The 18,648-nt window shown below is 37.4% G+C and overlaps 1 protein-coding gene across 1 annotated transcript in view; it reads right to left on the reverse strand.

Moving 5' to 3' along the window:
* Window positions 1–18,648, reverse strand: part of SEMA6D (semaphorin 6D) — a 228,027-nt gene that overhangs the window by 133,512 nt on the left and 75,867 nt on the right. Inside the window, exon 2 of the mRNA XM_074880241.1 lies at window positions 3,259–3,339. The gene's annotated coding sequence lies outside the window, so the exon portion shown is untranslated. The remainder of the gene's footprint in view (window positions 1–3,258; window positions 3,340–18,648) is intronic.

The raw sequence follows: 18,648 nt of genomic DNA on the forward strand, positions 1-18,648 counted from the left end.
AACCTCCAAACAAACCTGGAGTGACAGATTGCCAATCATGCCTAGAGCAGTTTGCATCCTATGAGCCTTGAATTGACACAAATGTTCAAAACTAGATTTGTTTACTGCATGGATAAATATTTCAAATTAATATATCCAAAATGCTTACATCAGCAAACATCTCAAGAGAAGTGATTTTGTTCTGAAGAAAGAAAAAAGAATACAACCATCTTTTTGTTTACAGTTGGACTATTCTCGTTTTAATATTATCTGAAAGTTCAACTGGGGTATTTGTTTCTTTGATGAGAACCAGAGCCTTCATGATACAATGCCTCATATGTGTCACATACAATGTCATTAGATATGTCCAGATTTAAGGAGCGAATTCTGGGTAATTCTTAAAATAAGAGCCCTTCACACTGACCAGAAGTCATGACAGAATATGAAAAGTATGTGGTGATAGTTAATCTGCAAAGTCATTGCTCACATTTCAAAATGCTTTTACTAATTTTGCTAATCTTTAAGACCAATAAGCACTTCAATATATATTTCTCATATTTACAAAGTTCAAGTAACATGCTGACAGCACCAAACAATTCACCACCACAGGTGTAATGAGAGGAAGGGGCCCAAACCCCCACAAATTGTTTGGGGTTTTCTTTAATCAAAGTGAGTAGTTCTTAGTCATATTTTTTCTTATGGGATCCTGTAGCTTCTGAAGACTTCTCTTTCACTTTAAAAATTTCTGTAGAACACAATATCCCTCTATCATTTGAAATGCTTTGATAATCTTTCTTTTAAACTGATTACTTGCTTAAAGTTCAAGCTAATAAAAGTAACATCCTATTAAAAGAAAGCCTAGGTGCAGAGCAGAATTTTTGGATGCTAATTGGTCATGTTACTAGCCATCCATGAAACAGATGCTGAAAACACTCCAAAGTCTTCAGAAATGCCTCTCTAAGTCATAAATCTTTTACAGGTACAATTATGTGAGAGGAGAAATAGGAAAAGCACATTCAACATCTGGAATCAGATGAGTTTACTGAAGTAAAATTGCAAAATTAAATTTAGATGAACTTAATTAAAAAAGGGGATCCAATTTAATATGGACATTCATCAACTTCTCATTGAAAACCTTTCTTGCCTCAAGAAAATATAATAAAGTATGAACACAAAAACCATATAAAGGCTGAAATGAAGTGTGAAAGGATGGTCAAATAAAAAAATACAGTAAGAAGGAACTCTCTCTTTTTTCTTCATTTTAACACACATGCAGATGCACAGACTTCTTCTTTAATTGTACAGAATATTGAACTATTTTTTGTCTCCATAACAGTGGAACAAGTGTACCGGTCATCTGTATGCCCTGAAGGTCATTAATCCTTCCGAGGCATATGCTACATATTTACTGATGACATGAATATGGAACTTTCTGCCTGTCTTTCCCTGTATGTATTTATAGTTGGTCAATTTTTTCTCCTAGATCCTAAAGAACTTTATCTAAACCCAGTTATATTTCTTTGTGCTCAAATGTTCATTACCCGAGTTGCTCCTGCTGAAGTGAATGGGAGTTTTGTCACAGGACTGGGCCTTGGGTGACTTATGGTGAATTTTCACGTGCCTTACTTAAGACACAACAAATTGCCTTCCTTTACTAGGCCACTTGTGTCTTCTGTTTCCAGGGGAAAAAGATCTAGTAGTTCAGTACCAGTCATTTCTAGATTCCATGAATTCTGTCTCTCAGAACAGCAGTGACTTTCAGCTCTCCAACTTACAGTGCATACAGAATTTAGTAGTGTCAAATAACAATTTGAAAAGTTTAGAATAGTGTTATTAGAATCATATTATTTCCTTACAAAACTGCCTTGATAATTTGTTGTTCTGCACCTTATTTATGTGATCAAGTGATGATGTGAATGCTGTGTTCTTTTATTTCTAAAAAGAGCATTACTAGTACTGTATGCTCTGAGCGAGATACTGTCCTTTATTAGGAACACATTCCAACATTATAAAAGTTACCCGGCAATAATGAAATGTAATCTGTCTTGAGGATTCATGATAACACATTATTATGCTCATTTTTGTATGAAAAGAGCATGATTGGACAGGAATGCTATTGTTGTTGAATACATCTTTAAACTGAAGCAGAGATTTTATTGAACTACTTGGTTAATGACAATAAATTGCTAGAGGAATACTGCATACAGGTTTTGTTTCCATGTCGGAAGAGTTCTAGGTTTTGCAGTGTAATCCAATTCAAAAAAATACATACTTCAGTAGCCTTGAATTGGCAGGACTTGGAAGTGTGGTACTTGACATCTGTATCACAGTGATCTAAAACTAGCATGAGCATGACTGGACAGGATGAGGTCAAAGGGCTGTCCATATCCTGCCTCTAACAGTGGCCATTAGTCGATACTAAGTGGAAGAGTACAGCACGCAGTGGTATGCCTCCCTTGGTCTTCTAATTCCTCAGGTCCCAAAATATTTAATGTGGTATATGCAATAATGGTGAGAATAATTTTGAGCAAAATATCACCACAAGCAATATTATAATCTAAAAATTAGATCTTTCTTCCCCAAAAAGCTGAACACTTGCACACCAACATGATTTCCTGTTAAAGAACTACTCCATACTATCCAACTACTGTTTTCTAGAAAATGTATTCCAAATTGATGCAAAAGTATGGTGGGACTCAGCTGTTCCCTCTTCTTTTTATCTTTTAACAAAGCTGAGAATTTATCTTTGCAGCAGAAATTCTGAGCTTCAAGATGCAGATAGATTACACCCCTTCACAAGGTCTCCACAGCAGTATTTGAGAATCTGACTCAAGGTTTGAGCAATCAGACTCGTTACCACAAAGATAGCATTAGTGGGGAAAATAATTTGTAATTTTACAACTTACTGCTCAGTTTCCAGCAAGAGGAAACTACTGAATTTCCTTTTTGTGCATTTTACTTTGCCTTTGAAGCCTGCCTACCATCCTTTTGTAAATGATTACATTCTTCAAAATGTACAGTGTGAAACCTTCCGAGAGAAGTTACATTAGTAGAGAGGACAATAAAAACAGCCCTTCTAATTTTAGTCTGATAAGAATTGCTGAGAACTTGAGTCCTGAGCTCAATCTCTTGCAGATCAATGTATGTTCTTATATCTCTCTATGCTTGCATTGGTCAAGGGGAAATACTTCATTTTTCACACAGATTCAGTTTCAGTGTAACGTAACAGAAAACGGTAATATTCTAGTGTGGTTTACTATGGCATCTTTAAGACCTTACCACTGAGACTGAATGTGAAGATCCTTAAATTGCTGGCATCAGTGTTCCTGTAGAGGCTGGCACAAATTCAGATGAGTGATCCTGCCAAAAGTCAGAGGAAAATATTCATCAGACAGATGATTATTTTTAATCACACTTTCCCAGTACCCATGGAAGCCTTACTTTATAAATGCCTACTGCAGGTTTAATGATAAGACCACTAAAATAGATCTGAATGCAACACGCCAGCACATTGACTTTTCAAGTGACTGTGAACCTGAATATTGATTCCCACAGGGTACTTTCTACAGAGAAACTGTCCTTGTATGAAAGCAATGCAACAGATTTTACCAGGAAAAATAACAGTGTATTGCATTATTTGTTTTAATAAACTGCATTAGAAAGATGCCTCATAGAAAAAACAAACAAACAAAAATGCACACAATTGGCCAACCCCAAATTAATGAAGCATACACTCATACACAGTTCATTTTCATTTCAGATGAAAGAGGTTTTGAAGTTCAAATAAATTTGACTCCTAATAGTTTTAGTACAGGATTATCTCTCTTAACATCTGAAAAATAACATTCAGAGTTGGCATTTAACAGCTTATTTGTATTGCAGCACTTCAGGGACAAGCAAACTTGTAATTTCTACCATATGTGGAACATTTCTTTCATTAAAGTACTGAAATTTCTATACAAAAAATCATGACTGAGAAAAACTCCAGCAGAAGGATTATTTAACAAAATACACGTATAACATATAATTATTTTTGCTATTTACTTTTAATTAATGCATAATATACTGTAAATACAAATATGTACATGTATACATTTGTTTCATTAAGGTTTACATGGTTATTTTAAAAATTATTCCAATTCTGTTTAGGAGAACATGAAAACTATCTTGAAGGGAAAGCAAAGAAATGGAATTGATGACAAGAAATACATAGTCAAGTGGAGCAGTGTTCTTGGATCAGACCAGTTTTAAGAACTTGTAGCACTCAAATCCAAATTGCCTCTATACAATAACAGAGCAAATTCAAAACAGGAAAAAACTGTAAGGGGCCAACATCAAGCACTAAAGTAATAGAGAGGGTCTCCACATCTCTCTTTTCCTCTTTTACTCAAGCTCCCAATGAAAATATTACCATTTTCACTATATAACAACAAATACCTTAGAGTGAGGTTTTCAAAGACATGTAAGAGAACTGGGTGTCTAATTCCCTCAGGCAGTTTTGAAAAGTGCACGATTAATATACTATATAGCTCCTTATACATCAAACAATTTCCCAGTGCACTTCACATTAATCTTTAATCTAGACACTTTAATCTTCAAATCTTCATACAATAATCTTCAATGAAAGGTTCTTTCTGGGAGTTTACAGTATATTTAACACAATTTAAAAACTACTACTGCATTGCCCTAGCTTTTAATATCCAGAAAATGTTTTATAAATTAGATCAACTACAACCTGGCCAAGGTTTCTGTATTTTTAATATCTTTGGAGGGAGATTACAACAAAAGGGTGCTGGAGGGAATGACTTAGCTGGTTAAGCATCAGTTTGCAATACTTTAAATCACTCCAGAACCATAGCTGCAGATCCCAGAGTTTATTCAGTGTTTCACTTTTTCCAAGGTAAGGACTAGCATCTCTACGTACATTATTGGGGGAAACAGCATAGCTTACAGTGTATACTACCCTGTTTTGGCAGCTCTCCGTGTGCACATCTGGCCGTGGACATAGTTTCCATATCTGTGTTTTTGCCAAAAATATGAACTGTTAGAATAGTGTGCCAGGCCCATTCTGCAGGGATATAGCCATGACTTCAACTCCTCCTGGCCTTTACTGTTCCCTTCAGTGCTGTTTACTCTGCCACAGCACCTCTGAGTTCTACTCATGGACCAGGGCTTCACAGTATTAGCCCTATCTAAATGCACGGTGGATAAAACTTCTAAGAATTTATACAGTGGATTGAGGACAAAATGCAACAGGTCAGTATGAAGAAAGAGAAAAAAATGAAGATAATAGCCATTATGAAAAGCAATATTGTTTGTAGGCAGCCTGGCAGAAGCACGTTTTGAGGAGAGATTTGAAGAACCAGTGTTGCAGAAGTGTCTAAGGAATTTTGATGGGAAAAAGCATGAAGGTGCTGGCTTGAAAATGAGAGCTGAGGAGCAAATGGACATGTGACTCAATCTGAGGTTGAAGCTGCTGTTTTCATACTAAGAGAGGACACATAGCAGAGAAAGAACAAATAAACCACGTAAAAGAGAAAAGGGAGAGTCCCATATCACCTGAGTGTTATGGTCAGAAAGCAATATGAGAAAAAAAACCCTAAGAAAACAAGTTTTCTAACAGCATTATTTGAGTTGGTAAGATTATGTTTGTTGAGATTTGAGAAAACAAATTCATGGTGCAAGAAATCCAAAAGCCAATATAGATGGCTAGGAAAGACCATGTGTCAGGCTTTACATGCCAGCTGGATTTGAGGTGACAAAGAGAAATCTCAGTTGAAGACAGCGCTCAGGTAGTGAATTTGGGTGACAGATGAGGTGATAAGCTGTTAACAGACATCATGAGAATGAGTAACTGAGAGGGCTTCTGCAGAAAGAGTAAGGACCAGTGTTTTAGTGATGTTAGTTTGAGATACCACTTCAATATTTACACAGAAACACTTAGATTTTAGTTTGGGTAGGAAGAGGCAAGCTTGAAGTACAGAGGTCCACATAGTTCCTAACCAGCCTCATTAACGTGGTAGCTGAATTTGTGCTTTCATGTGAGATGCCTCATGGATAAACTAGGAAGTAAAAACCTGACTTTCCTGTAAACTCCTGCAACTGGAGACTTGATAAGGCAGATTCACCAAAGAGCACACGGAAGAAAGGACAGTGTCATGAAAGCCAAAAGAGGAAAGGATTACAGTAAGATTATCAAAGTTAAATATATATTTAAACACCTGATAGGTTCACATGGTCAAAGGTGGAGTACCGATTCTCTGACTGGACTGGAGAAAGTTATGACAGACTGGTTTGAGCAGTTTCTGTTTGACTACAGAGAGTGGGAATTAGATGGCAGTGACTAGTGTGCTCCATGCATTCAGGGATGAGAGCTTATTAGAAAGACAGGTGGGGTAAACACAGGGACATTTTGAAGAAGTGAAAGACTAAGGCAAGCTTGAATTGTGCAAGAAAAGAGGAGGAAGAGAGTGACAGATCGGAGGAAAAAAGGGATAAGATGACGCCACTGTATAAAGTGGATGAGCAGAGAAGGATAGCAGTTGGAAGACTTTATAACTTGTGACAGGCTAGAGGACTGTTTCAGGAACAGCAATGAGTGAAAGGAGGAGTTATGAAGATGATATATTAATCAGTTTTTACTGGGAAGAAACTGTCAAGATCCTTCACAGAGAAAGAAATTGTGGTGGGAGAAACTGCTTTGAGAATGAGTCAAAGGTGGTGAAGAGGAGATTAGGACTGTGGGTGAAGATTTCAATTATAGTAGCGAGGCATCTGACAGAATTGAGAGGGGAAAAAAGAATGACTGTGCCATGGAGGAAGCCAGCTTGGTCACAGGATTTCTGCTAGAAATGCCTTGTTGCACAAAGGAACAAGCAGAGAAAGTATCTATAAGAATGGTGGTCTTGATGGCTTTGAGAGATTCAGAGAGAAGGCAGATGCTGAACTCAATCAATTCAGGAACATCTCTTGCTTTTGAGCAAGGAGACCAAGGGAGGAGAGACAATAAAGAAGTCACTGGGCATTTTCCAACCTTGCTAGACCAAGTCGTAAGTGGGTCTTTATTTAAAGCTCTTATGGTGTCTGTCACAGATGACTAGAACTTGACATGTGGATGAGTTTAATTTACCATGGAGCTGTAGCACTTCAAAAATGATTGCAGATCCATAAAAGGTCTCTGAATACCTGGTTTACATTCAGACACGACACCTGAACTGGCTAAAAGATACAGGCATATTTGTCCCACTATGCTTTTTATCTCAGAAAAATCCTACGATTTGTACTTTGAGGAAAAACATATGAAATATTTCATATTCATGGCACATGTTGCAGTGGGAGGACATGAACATTTGATAATTTGGGTTCAGATTTCCATTTTCTTCATGGTCAAGTCCATTCTAGGGATAGAAAGATTCATGCTAGCAATCCCATCACATTTCTGGTAATGCAGAAGGGTTTCAGCACATATAATTTTGAGCAGAGGAAGCAGCAAGCCCCTCAAAGCATTGGCAGACAAATGGCTGATACAATGTCTGAGAAAGCTAATGTTATGATTTATATAAGGCAAATTTATAGTCCTGGGAAGCAAGGAGAGCTTGGGGATAATATAAGTACTTATGGTCCAGAAAGCTTAGTGAAACTAAACTATTGTAAGACAGTGAGAATGGATTTTTTTGGATGAAGATATTTTCTTATTAATGATTCAGATGAAATTTTATACTGTTTTGGCAAAGTCAGGAGTTGAGACTCAAGGAGTGAGAATGCAAAAAAAAGTCAAAATTATAAGTTAAAAAGCTTTAAGAAAGATATTCTAAAGTGACATCCAAATGTGCATTCAGAGGGGAACAATTAGCTGAGAGGACAGAATTGATGATTCCCTAAAGATGAAATTTATATTGTGATTTACAAGGGACTGTGATGGCACCCATGACTTCAGCTTGCTAAGTAGTATGTCACAGATGGTATCAAGCAAAATAACGAGAAAGGTCTTAGCAAGAGAAACATTAATCTTGACCAAACATTGACAAGCACTTTCAAAAACTTAGAGATGAGAAAGAGTAACAAATGGTCAAACTGATAATGCCCTAAAATTCGCTATGAAGCCAATACTTAATTTTATATCTTATTGCAGCCGACCTCTCTGAATGGATTACTATACTCATTAATGTACACATCCATTAGATTAGTATGTGTAAAGTATTTGTGAGACACAACAGAAGAAATCCAGTAGCACCAAATATAACATTTTAGAATGGGATTTCTCACCATTTTTGCTCTCCTTCATGAATCCACTCTTCACCTATTTCCACGTAAATGCACTGAATTTAACAGAATTTTCCAAAATAATAATAATTTTTTATTTCTTTAGATGTATACACATACATTAAAAAGCTGCATCTACCTATCCACCTTGAATAAAAATTGATGTCCATGCTTTACTAAGAAGGAATGCAGCTCAGTGTAGCAACATCTGCCAGTACATATAGCAGTGGAGTAAAACACTGGAAAATTACCACTGGTGTTATTGCCTAGAAATAATGTAAATCCAATATCGAATTGGTTATGTAACTCAGATATCACAAGGTTTCATACAGCATAGAAAAGTTGCATTTTAAAGTTTTATTGGGGGAGGAGAGGAGGTGTGAGGAGATGCGAGTTCTATTTAAACTGCTCTTAATGCTGTGCAATACGTGGAAGCAAGGTTAATTGAAAATCTGAAGTAATGTAAGTTCAGCCTTTAACAGGAATACATATGGTGTATAAAGCTCCATTGAGCCCAGGTGGATAAGTGAACATTTTCAATGCACATTAGTTGAAGAAATGAAGAAGTAGAAGCCGATAATAGGTATTACTAAACTGGAATATTCTGAAGGCCTGGAAGAGAGATAGAAAACCACTACCATGGAAATGTTTTATAGATTACTTTTTCTTCCCACCCAGAGAGTAGTAAGTCCCCCATTTCCCTTTAGACAAAGCTTTTTATTGGCTGTGTTTACCATCTCTCTAGGGAAAAAGGGGTGGTTTTCAGAGACAGACTTTAAACAAGAACATCTGGACTCCCCTGTGAAGTCACAGTATCAGTGAGGTTCAGGATTTCACATAGCAGCTCTTCTCTGCCTCAGCACCCCTACACCCTGCTACAGCAGGAAAGGAGCCTAGGACCGCAGAAGAGAGGAATGCAAAGGTCTGACTCTGTCCTTCAAGGATGCTTTTTTTTCCTTGGGCATGCTTTTATTAGGCTGAAGTTATTCATGATCCCCAAGAAACTGTAGGAATCACAGTCTAAATATTCATTATAACACACCTGTAAACATCCTATGCACTTGTGTCCCACATTATTCTTAAAAACCATTTAAATATAAGCATATCTGTCATTCTATATATATCTATAAAGAGATATATAAATAAATAGATGTTTATTCATTGCCACATAAAATGATTTCAGCATTTGGTTTGTCTACTACAGATTCACGTGGTAAAATGCCCAAGTTCTCTGCTGCGCTGTCTCTGTCAGCATGAAGCACCTAATACCCCAGGCCAGGTATAGCTGAACCTATTTGAAGCTGTATGCTTTTCCATGCAGGTATTAGCAGTCTCTTCCACAACATAACTGTCCTCAGTTCTCCAAGAATTAGCCTTTTTCAAAATAATGCAGCTTGTTTAGCTGCCATCTCTTGCCTAGCCTCTATTCCAAAATGATGCAAACTTCAGACCTTCTGACTACTAAATACATCAATTTAATGCAACTCATAGGCCAATCAGTCAGGATCCTGGAAGCAGACTAAAATATCAAGACAGAGAAACCTCTTTACAAAGGAAAACTCCTGAAAAGGTGTTTTGTTACATCAAAATCAGTGATCCTAACTTTGAAGGGGTGGCCTTTTATATGCTCAAAAAAAGAGTTCAGAGAGCTAATCGTGCAGAGTATGCTGATTTCAAAAAGCATGAAAAACCCAATAATATTGACACATGACACTTATGAATGGATGTTACTTGCTTATTTTGGAAGAATGATACGCTATAATTTATCACTTAAAATAATAGCTAATTGAACAGCTTTTCTTTTATCACCTCTGTATCAAAATATTCTTAGCATTTTATAGCAATATTATGTTTTCCTATGTTTGAGACTAACAGGCAATAACAACTCCCCACCCTGTATTTCAAGACCCTGTTAAGCATAATAATATATTAAAGTCTGAATGCTCAGGAGGATGTATATGAAAACCAATGCTTGTATTTCACTAGCTGCACCACAACCAACTTAATCGCATGTCTAGAACATAGTCATTTAAATGCAACTGTGTATGTGTGACAGTTTTGGAAACTCTGGCTTAAATGAACAGCATATTTGTTGTAGTTCCATTTTTCTTACCACTGATTTACAAAGGACCATCATAAAACTTTGATTTCATTGTTTAATAGCAGTATGTTACTCTGAATGAGGATCTGAAATATTTATGCAGGGAAGGATTCAGCACCTTCCAAAACCCATTTTGTGAGCTGGAATACTTCTGAATTAAAGCCATTTCTTCCTCTTTACAAGACAGTCAGATCAAATAACCAGATGATAATAATCACATTCAAATTATAACTCGGAAGTTACTAGGCTAAGAGCTAGAGAATAAACACCCATAACCAAAGCAAAGTATCTAAACTTATTTTTATCTAGTGATTGGCTACAAAAGGATGTACTAGCAACTACAAAACTTGGTATTACAGACCTAACTGTCTGTAGCTTATGTCTGAGGCAGTCTTTTCCTTTTGTAGTACATGAGTCTGAACCAATGAAGTCAACAGAGCAGGGTATTTGCTCCAACAAGAATATGCCTCTACGTCCCTCCCACTGAAATGGTCTGTCCCACAGTCCCAGCATGGCAGTGCTTTGTTAGAGGCCCAATTTTTCCTTCAAACTATCTTTCCAAACCTGGCTTTAGACAGAACGGCTTTTCTTTCTGGCACAGAGACATATCTGTGTCAATAAGTATTTTGGGTATCACTTTCATTCTTAATAAAATTAAAACTCTACAGCTTGAAAGCAAAAGGGTATGTCAACAAACACTTACTTTTCATCTTCCATCTGCATACTTAGTTATTTCAAAGGCATATTTAGGTACTTCCTCCATTTCAGAAGATTCCCTTTGAAAATGCATTTGAATGAATGTTACCCTTTTCTATGGAGATTTGGCCAAACATTTTTGTTAACAGCAATGTTGTTTAGCATGGTAATGCAATCAGTATCCCAGGAGACTCATCTTTCACAAGATGCCTGCCTGCAGTTCTACCTGCAAAGTTATATTACGGCAGTCTTCATAGATAACAAAGTACAGAAACTGTAATGCATAAAGCAGCACAATCATCTGTCAGAGGCTGTCTAAAAAAAAAAAAAAAGGCAACCAAAAAATTCCACACCCTGCCCGCCCCCCCCCCCCCCCCCCATATAAATATTCATTGCAACAACCATGCTATGACAGTGCTTCATTTCAGAAACCAGTGGGCATAAGCTGTACTGTTCATTCACTTAAAACAAATAGTTAGGAGACTCCATGAGCAATTTCTATTTCCTGGACAAAGCGAAGAGCATTACTGTTTTTCAGAGGAAAGGTGAAACAGTGGTGATCAAGCTGTGAACTGAATAAATATAAAGTCTATGAAGTGATTTACTACTGTTACTGCAGCCAGCTAGCAACAAAGTCAATCTCTTTTGCTGAGGCAGTGATTAGTGAGTGCAGCTGACCTGTGATACCTACTGCTTTTAATCTAATAGTTTGCACATTACAAGGCTGAACTTGCAGAACAATATATTTATTCTTTCTGATACCTTTCCAGTTTTTTTCAGACATATCTATTTTTACAAAGTGCTTAAGTGAAAGTCTGTATATAATTAAAAATAACTGAAAATAATTACCAGCCAAATCATAATATGGGTCACACTTGCATGTGTTTTAGTATATAGGGCACTGATAAAGTATCACAAGTCTGTGTAAGAGAGTATTGCTAAAATGGACTTGTAAACAGGTTTTTTCAGATTTTTTTTCATAACCTTGAAATAATTTGGATATTAGACACCTATTCATTTTAATAGCCAGGCATTCATTTCCATTCTGCAGCTTTCACATGAAGCTCTTTTTACAGTTCAGCTCTTCTACTTAAAGATTAAAGATAACTGACAGGTTTTAGAGGGACTGGGAATCTACAGGCTTCGCATTTACTATGACATCATTTCAAGTTCTGGGGCTGATTATCATCATTATGTGTTACACCTAGTAGTGTCCCATATGTGACAGATGCCTTCTGAACACCATTAAAGGCATCAGCTCTTAAATTAACCTTCTAAAGAACAGACAGATGCTGGAAAGGCAGGAGGAAAACAGACAAATGCCACGATCAGGTAGCAGCAGATATTTCCCCCAATAAGAAAGCTTTAACAGTAGCTATATTGTACCTTTACATATATGGCTTTAAGGTTCTTTTTCTCCATGTGCAAATATAAAGACATACAGACATTGCCAAATACGATCATGACAGGTTTTGAGTAAGAATCAAGTGTCTTGAGTAATCCTTTTATGAAAATAAACCATCGGGAGTCCGGGATCTCTCTCAACAGTTTCCTCCCCACAGGCTACCTTGGCTCTCCACTGTTTTTGCACATGGATGAAGGCACTGCAGTTGGGTTAAGGCCACAAAAATCACTAGCAATAGAATTGGTTGATCCTCCTCTTTCTGCCCCAACCAGAGAAGCAGAGGCATACACAGAAAATCTCAGGCTGCAACACCAGCCAAATTACCTGTGCGTGCACACTCATGTCCTAGCTCATCACACTTATGCCAAGTCCAAGGCTACCACGTAATTGTGGCAGATGGGTCAGAACTCTCAAATGACATTAGGCAATCACAGGGTAATAATCATCAGGATAAACTACCAGGACCTGACCAGAACTGAGAACCTTGAAACTCATCTTTATTAGACTTTTGCTATATGTGTTTGCAATCAGGTTGGGAAACTCAAGCTAGAATCCCGAACTTTCTTAATGAAATAAAACACAGTTTAGTGGCAACGGTACAGAAGAGGGTAGAACTGAATTTAGAAATGGAGGGGGAAAATGTATATAGATTTTCTAAAACTTTGCTGACACTTAAGTTCTGCTCTAAGCAAAAGCCTTCATCTTGTCTTACCTCCATACATATTCAGGTTTCCTCCTGAAAACCTTTGAACCACCTGCTAGGTAAATTCAGTATGGAAACTACATCTCTGCTTTATTCTATTCTTCTTAATTCAAACTTCTTCAGGAGAAGCTCATAGTAAAAATAAGGGACAAAAACTTAAATACACCAGATCAATCCTAATAAACTGTATGAAGATGTTACACTGAAATCATTAATAATGTGTTCAGCACTTTAAATCTTTATTTACAACAGGGCAGTCAAACATAATTTTTAGTTCACCAGTTTCCAACATGTTTTTACATTGTTGTGGCTTCAAGAATGCTGAAAGCTATTTACTTATGTAAATCTTGAGATTTGCTACACAAAGAAACAGATGTATGTGACATTTGCAAGGCAGTGAAAATTAAGTGTCACATGCTGGCTTGGGAAACAAAACTTGAAAAAAAAAAAAAAGAGGTTTGCCATGTTTCACCTAGCCCATTATCGAAGGGCTAGAGGACAAACTGCAAAAGAAAATCTTGGCAGCTACTGCAAATTACAAAGGCAGAGCAGCAGCATGGTTTTAGATACCTCACAACTATATTTATCATCACAGGACTTTCTGCACAGGGGCAGTCTAATATCCATACACAGGGAGGGTTTCATGGAATGGAAGCATTCTGCACAGTTCCATTGTTTCCCAATTTCTGATGCCAAGACTTGCTTTTCCTTGTCTTCCTCTGTAAGAGGATGCCCATTTGTTATATTCAGTAAGGGGACAAATGAAGCCTTTTGATTGGTTATATATGTTTTAAACAAGTAAATAAAAAGTATACTTTCTGAAACTTCTAATAAAATACGTAATTTCACACATAAATTTTCAGACATTACTTCCTAATAATTTTGGAATTCATTATTTAAAACTCCTATTTGTAATGGAAATTACTGGATAAGTTATCGATAGAATTAATAAAAATACATCTCTGCCTAAAACCTGGTATTTTAAAATGATTTTTGATCCAGCACTACAAACTTGGTCACTGTTCTGCGACTCTAGTTGTTTGTGTATCAGGACTAATCGATCGGTAACATTCCTTAAAATGTTTTGTGATAACTCCTACTACTGTCACAGATAAAGTGTACTAAAACCTATCTGAAAGAAAGGGTAAAGAACAACTTGACTGCCACAATGTAGAAAACGTGTTTAAAAAATGAAAATAACTTTGCTAACCAACTGCAATTTGGAAGTAGACAAACGGTGAAAGAGCAGCAGACTGTATATGTTACGGGTGTTCTAATTATGTATTTCATCTGGGACTCCATCAACTGTTTCCCTTGTGAAGAATTTTCTTTTTCTGTCCTATGAAATTACAATGAATGACTAAGGAGCTGTGGGAAGCCAAGTGGTTTGTAAAAAAGCTTGAATCATCCATACTGTATCAGCTAGAATTTCATTACAAGGCTGATTCTGTGAATATTTGAGATTTTTTTTTCAGGACAGTTATGGCAAAATCTGTAAGGACTTTGGTGTCTACACACAAAACAAGTCTGAAAAGTTTCATTTAGCTGTTAGTTCACTTGGAAAATGCTAAACTTCACAAGTGTTAAAATTCTTTTGTTGCCTATGGCTCTATATCTGCAAATATGCAGCTGATTCTTAGTTTGGAAGGGCCAAGTGATCCAGGTCTGTGACTCATTACTCCTTGTATTTGGGAAAGCAGGATAAATTTTCTATGCTGGGCTCATGCCCAGAGCTGAATTTTTTTGAAAATACTTTGCTTCAGTATGTCACAATATAAATACATTTTCAAACAATTATTGAATTAAGAGCTTTGGTGTGAGGAACATTGAACTTAAGTTGTGTTTAAGAATATACATTTTGTTGTTCCTAAGAAAATGCAAGTTTGGCTACATGAAAAACCTTTGAAAGATCTTATTTGTATAAGATCATTTGAGATATATTAGTTTCTGTAAACTAAATAATCTGAAGATATACACACTGAGTATGACTTGAAAGGCCCTCCTGGGGACACTCTGTAAGGGGCCTGGGTAAAACTGGGTGTCAGATCTACAGCTAGGGTAGTACAGACAGCTAGTGCCAAGAGGAGCAGCAGCGTTTAAGATTGCATGAGGTGAGGAAAGGGAGTAAGATAAGGCAGCCTTTCTTTCAGCATCTATTACTTTTTGAGTTCTTAATTTTACAATTTCTTTTGCTGTCTAAATATGTTTTTAAAAGAACAGAACTGAACAAACATCATGAAACATCCAGTACGAGAATGAACATTCTTGGTTTAGATGCCCTAATCCCTGGTGAAAATTATTTATGTTGACTAAACATAAATGATAATCAGTTCTATAAGTCTATACTGTGGGAGTCTGAGGTGACTGCTTAAAAAAAAAAAAAAGTGTATTTAAAGAATTAGATATTCTTCCTCTTAAAGAGGAGGAATCGATTGCTGAGAAACCCTAACTCACCAAGAAGCGCAGAGGAGAACCAGATAAATATTCTGAGGACTACAGAGGTTTTAGGCCTCCAATATTCCAAGTTTATACAAAATATCCAATATCCCTGTTTATACAGAAGAAGACTGAGAAGTGACCATAACCAAGAAAATACTTGTTACAAAGAGGTTCTTTAATACCATGAAGAAGGGGTAACAGGAACTAATTGCTAGAAGCTGAAACGAGGCAAATTAAAGTTAAGAATACCGCTCCCTTTTTCTTAAGTTAACCATTAGTTTCTAAGGAGGAGTGGTGCGTTCACTAGCAAATTGGATTAGGTATGGTTTAGCAATTTGTTTCAGTTAAAGAAACCTTTTAAAACTCATGTTGCTGTAACCAAGTGGAATACGGTGATTTATGATATACAAGGAGATCCGATCTGGTTATCTAGCTGTAATGAAACCTTCGACCTTTAATGAAACTGGCACAAGCTGTAGGCTGTGGATGCTATAGGTCTCAGGATTTGGTCTTCACTACTTGACAAGTGCATGTGAGCCCCTTAATGCTGGAAGTGGTATTGCCTAGTACATTTTCCTCATACATTTAAAAAAACCCCCAAACATCTGTGAAGGAAATGTTTCCCAAAGGACATATTCAGAACTTGTTTTAGGGGGTATCAGCTCTTACTCAGGCTTTGACCATTAATATATATGATTCCATTATCCTTTCTCGTTAAGTAGCCCTAGAAGCTTTTTTGCTATTGCAAATAATACATGGCAGATGGGACGACCCTATCAGGTCCTTTTGGGAGGAGAGAAGCTCTTTCAGATATTTCCTGATTAGTTTAAGTATCCTTTGAGGAACATTAGTAATCTAATTCCACCATTTTAAATAGGGGAACAGGAAAAGGCCACCATTACTGAAATAAAAGGTATTCTAGCATCTACTAACTTCTAACACCATGTCTCTTACTATTCCACTTCTTTTTTGAAAATTATCATTATTTTAAAAGAGTAACATATATCAAATGAAGGTGATAAAATAAAAATCAGTGTCAAAGTCCTACACTGAAAATTTTAATCAACTTTATCAAGAAAACATAAATTAAGAAATTTGAGATGCTTGCATGAATGGTAACATTAAGTATTTCTACAAGTTTTCTCTCTGATCCTTACATTTTTTCCATGCAAATCAACAGGAATCACATGCAGACTAGGTATTCCCCCCTTACGTGGATTGAATCGCATATGTAATACCTGCAACACTGAAGTTCTAATACTGATGTGAAATTGGGGCCTAATTGAGGAAGATCTCATCTAACTAGCTGTCATATCCCTAGGGTGCTATTAGAAGCCTATAAGTAACAAACAACATTGTAATACTCTTCAAAATATTTATTAATGAAATATGAGATTATGTTATTGAGCCATCAGGAAGTTGTATCTCGTGTACATAGCAACGCTATTAACTACTTTTTAATGTAACAGCCATGCCCATAGCTTGCTGTTTTCATCCCTCAGTTTCTAACTACTTTACTTCCCTATAATAACTGTATGGTTTGAAAAAACCAAAGAAGTTTGGCATTATCTGTGAAGTTGTTATTCCTCCAGGGTTAAGTTCAGCTCTGTGAAGAGGCCTCAGATTCCACTTGGGTGTTGCACAAGGGTGAATTTCATCCTCGTGACTAAAATTGCCTCTCAACTTCTGCAACTGGGTATTGCACTGAAGAGTGACCAATGAACTCAGTTGGACCAAGAAGGGGAGGAATCCATTAGTGTGTCTTGCAAGCCTCCCTCAGCACCAATTCACAGAGAAGATATGTTGTTAGTGAACACAAATGTGGCTCTTCAGATGCAACAGCTTTTGCTTTTATCTCTGTGAGTCCCTGATTCCATTTCAAGTATGCCAGACAAAAGCTAGCTCTGTTGTTAAACGCTTGTCTGACAGTGCTATTCCCAGACACTCTGTGGTTTGATCTCTTCCAGAGCAGACCTAGATCCAAACACAGCAGTTTCCCCCATGGGCTGCAACCAACATGATAGAACCATTCCTCTATGCAAACTGCAGCTCCACTAGCCAGGTGGCTGTTCCCTTTGTGATCCCTCACCCCAAAACAGTTCAGCAGCATAAGGATTTTCCAGTTGTATTCATTTTCCTCTTGTGTTGCTTTGGATGAAGTCATAAAACCCAAACACTCTTTGTACTGTCAGTAGAAACCATGGACATATTTTGATGCAAAGTCAGAACATTTTAGAGCCCTACATCAAAATACTTGTGGTGGGCTGACCTTGCCCAGCTGCCACCCAGCCGCTCTCTCACCTCAACCCACCTCAACAGGACAGGGGAGAAAAGAAGATGAAAAAGCTCACGGTTTGAGGTAAAGACAGGAACGTTACTTACCAATTACCATCCCAGGCAGAACAGACTCAACTTGAGGAAAATTAATTTAATTTGTTGCTAATTAAAATAGAGTTGGGTTGTAAGAAACAAAGACTAAAACACCTTCCACCCACTTGCTTCTTCTCTGACCTGGGTGCTGGCAGGGCTGTTCCTCACACTTTTCTCCTCACACCTCACCACCTGTGTGGGGGTTTGCCTGCTCTTAACTACGTTTCCACAGAGGCGCCACCAGCTTCTCTGAGTGGCCCAGCTGTGGCCTGTGGTGGGGCTGTGGGGGAACCGGCTGGAACCGGCTGTGTCCGGCACGGGGCAGCCCCGCCTGCCCCACCCACCCCCCAGCTGCCAGCACTTTGCCACCTGCACCCAATCCAGTGGTGTAATTAAAATTTCTTCAGTGACCCAAACCACAGGAAACACGTGCCTCAGGTAACTCAGATATTTATTGATATAAAAGAATCATTCCCCCCCCAGTGTCTCTTTTTCCCTGCTTAAAGAAAAGCTTTAAAATGACAAGCTACTCTTATCATGCTGTTATTTAAATATACATGCATGAGTCTCGTACTGGAACACAGAGACATTTGGCTAATCATACCCCAAGGTTTCACTTGGTTGGTTTTTTTTCCCTGAGAGGACCAAGGGTGAAATACATGACCAATGCCTCTGTCAACCTACTTCTATTTT

Source organism: Strix uralensis, chromosome 11, assembly GCF_047716275.1.
Source record: "Strix uralensis isolate ZFMK-TIS-50842 chromosome 11, bStrUra1, whole genome shotgun sequence".
Taxonomy (NCBI): domain Eukaryota; kingdom Metazoa; phylum Chordata; class Aves; order Strigiformes; family Strigidae; genus Strix; species Strix uralensis.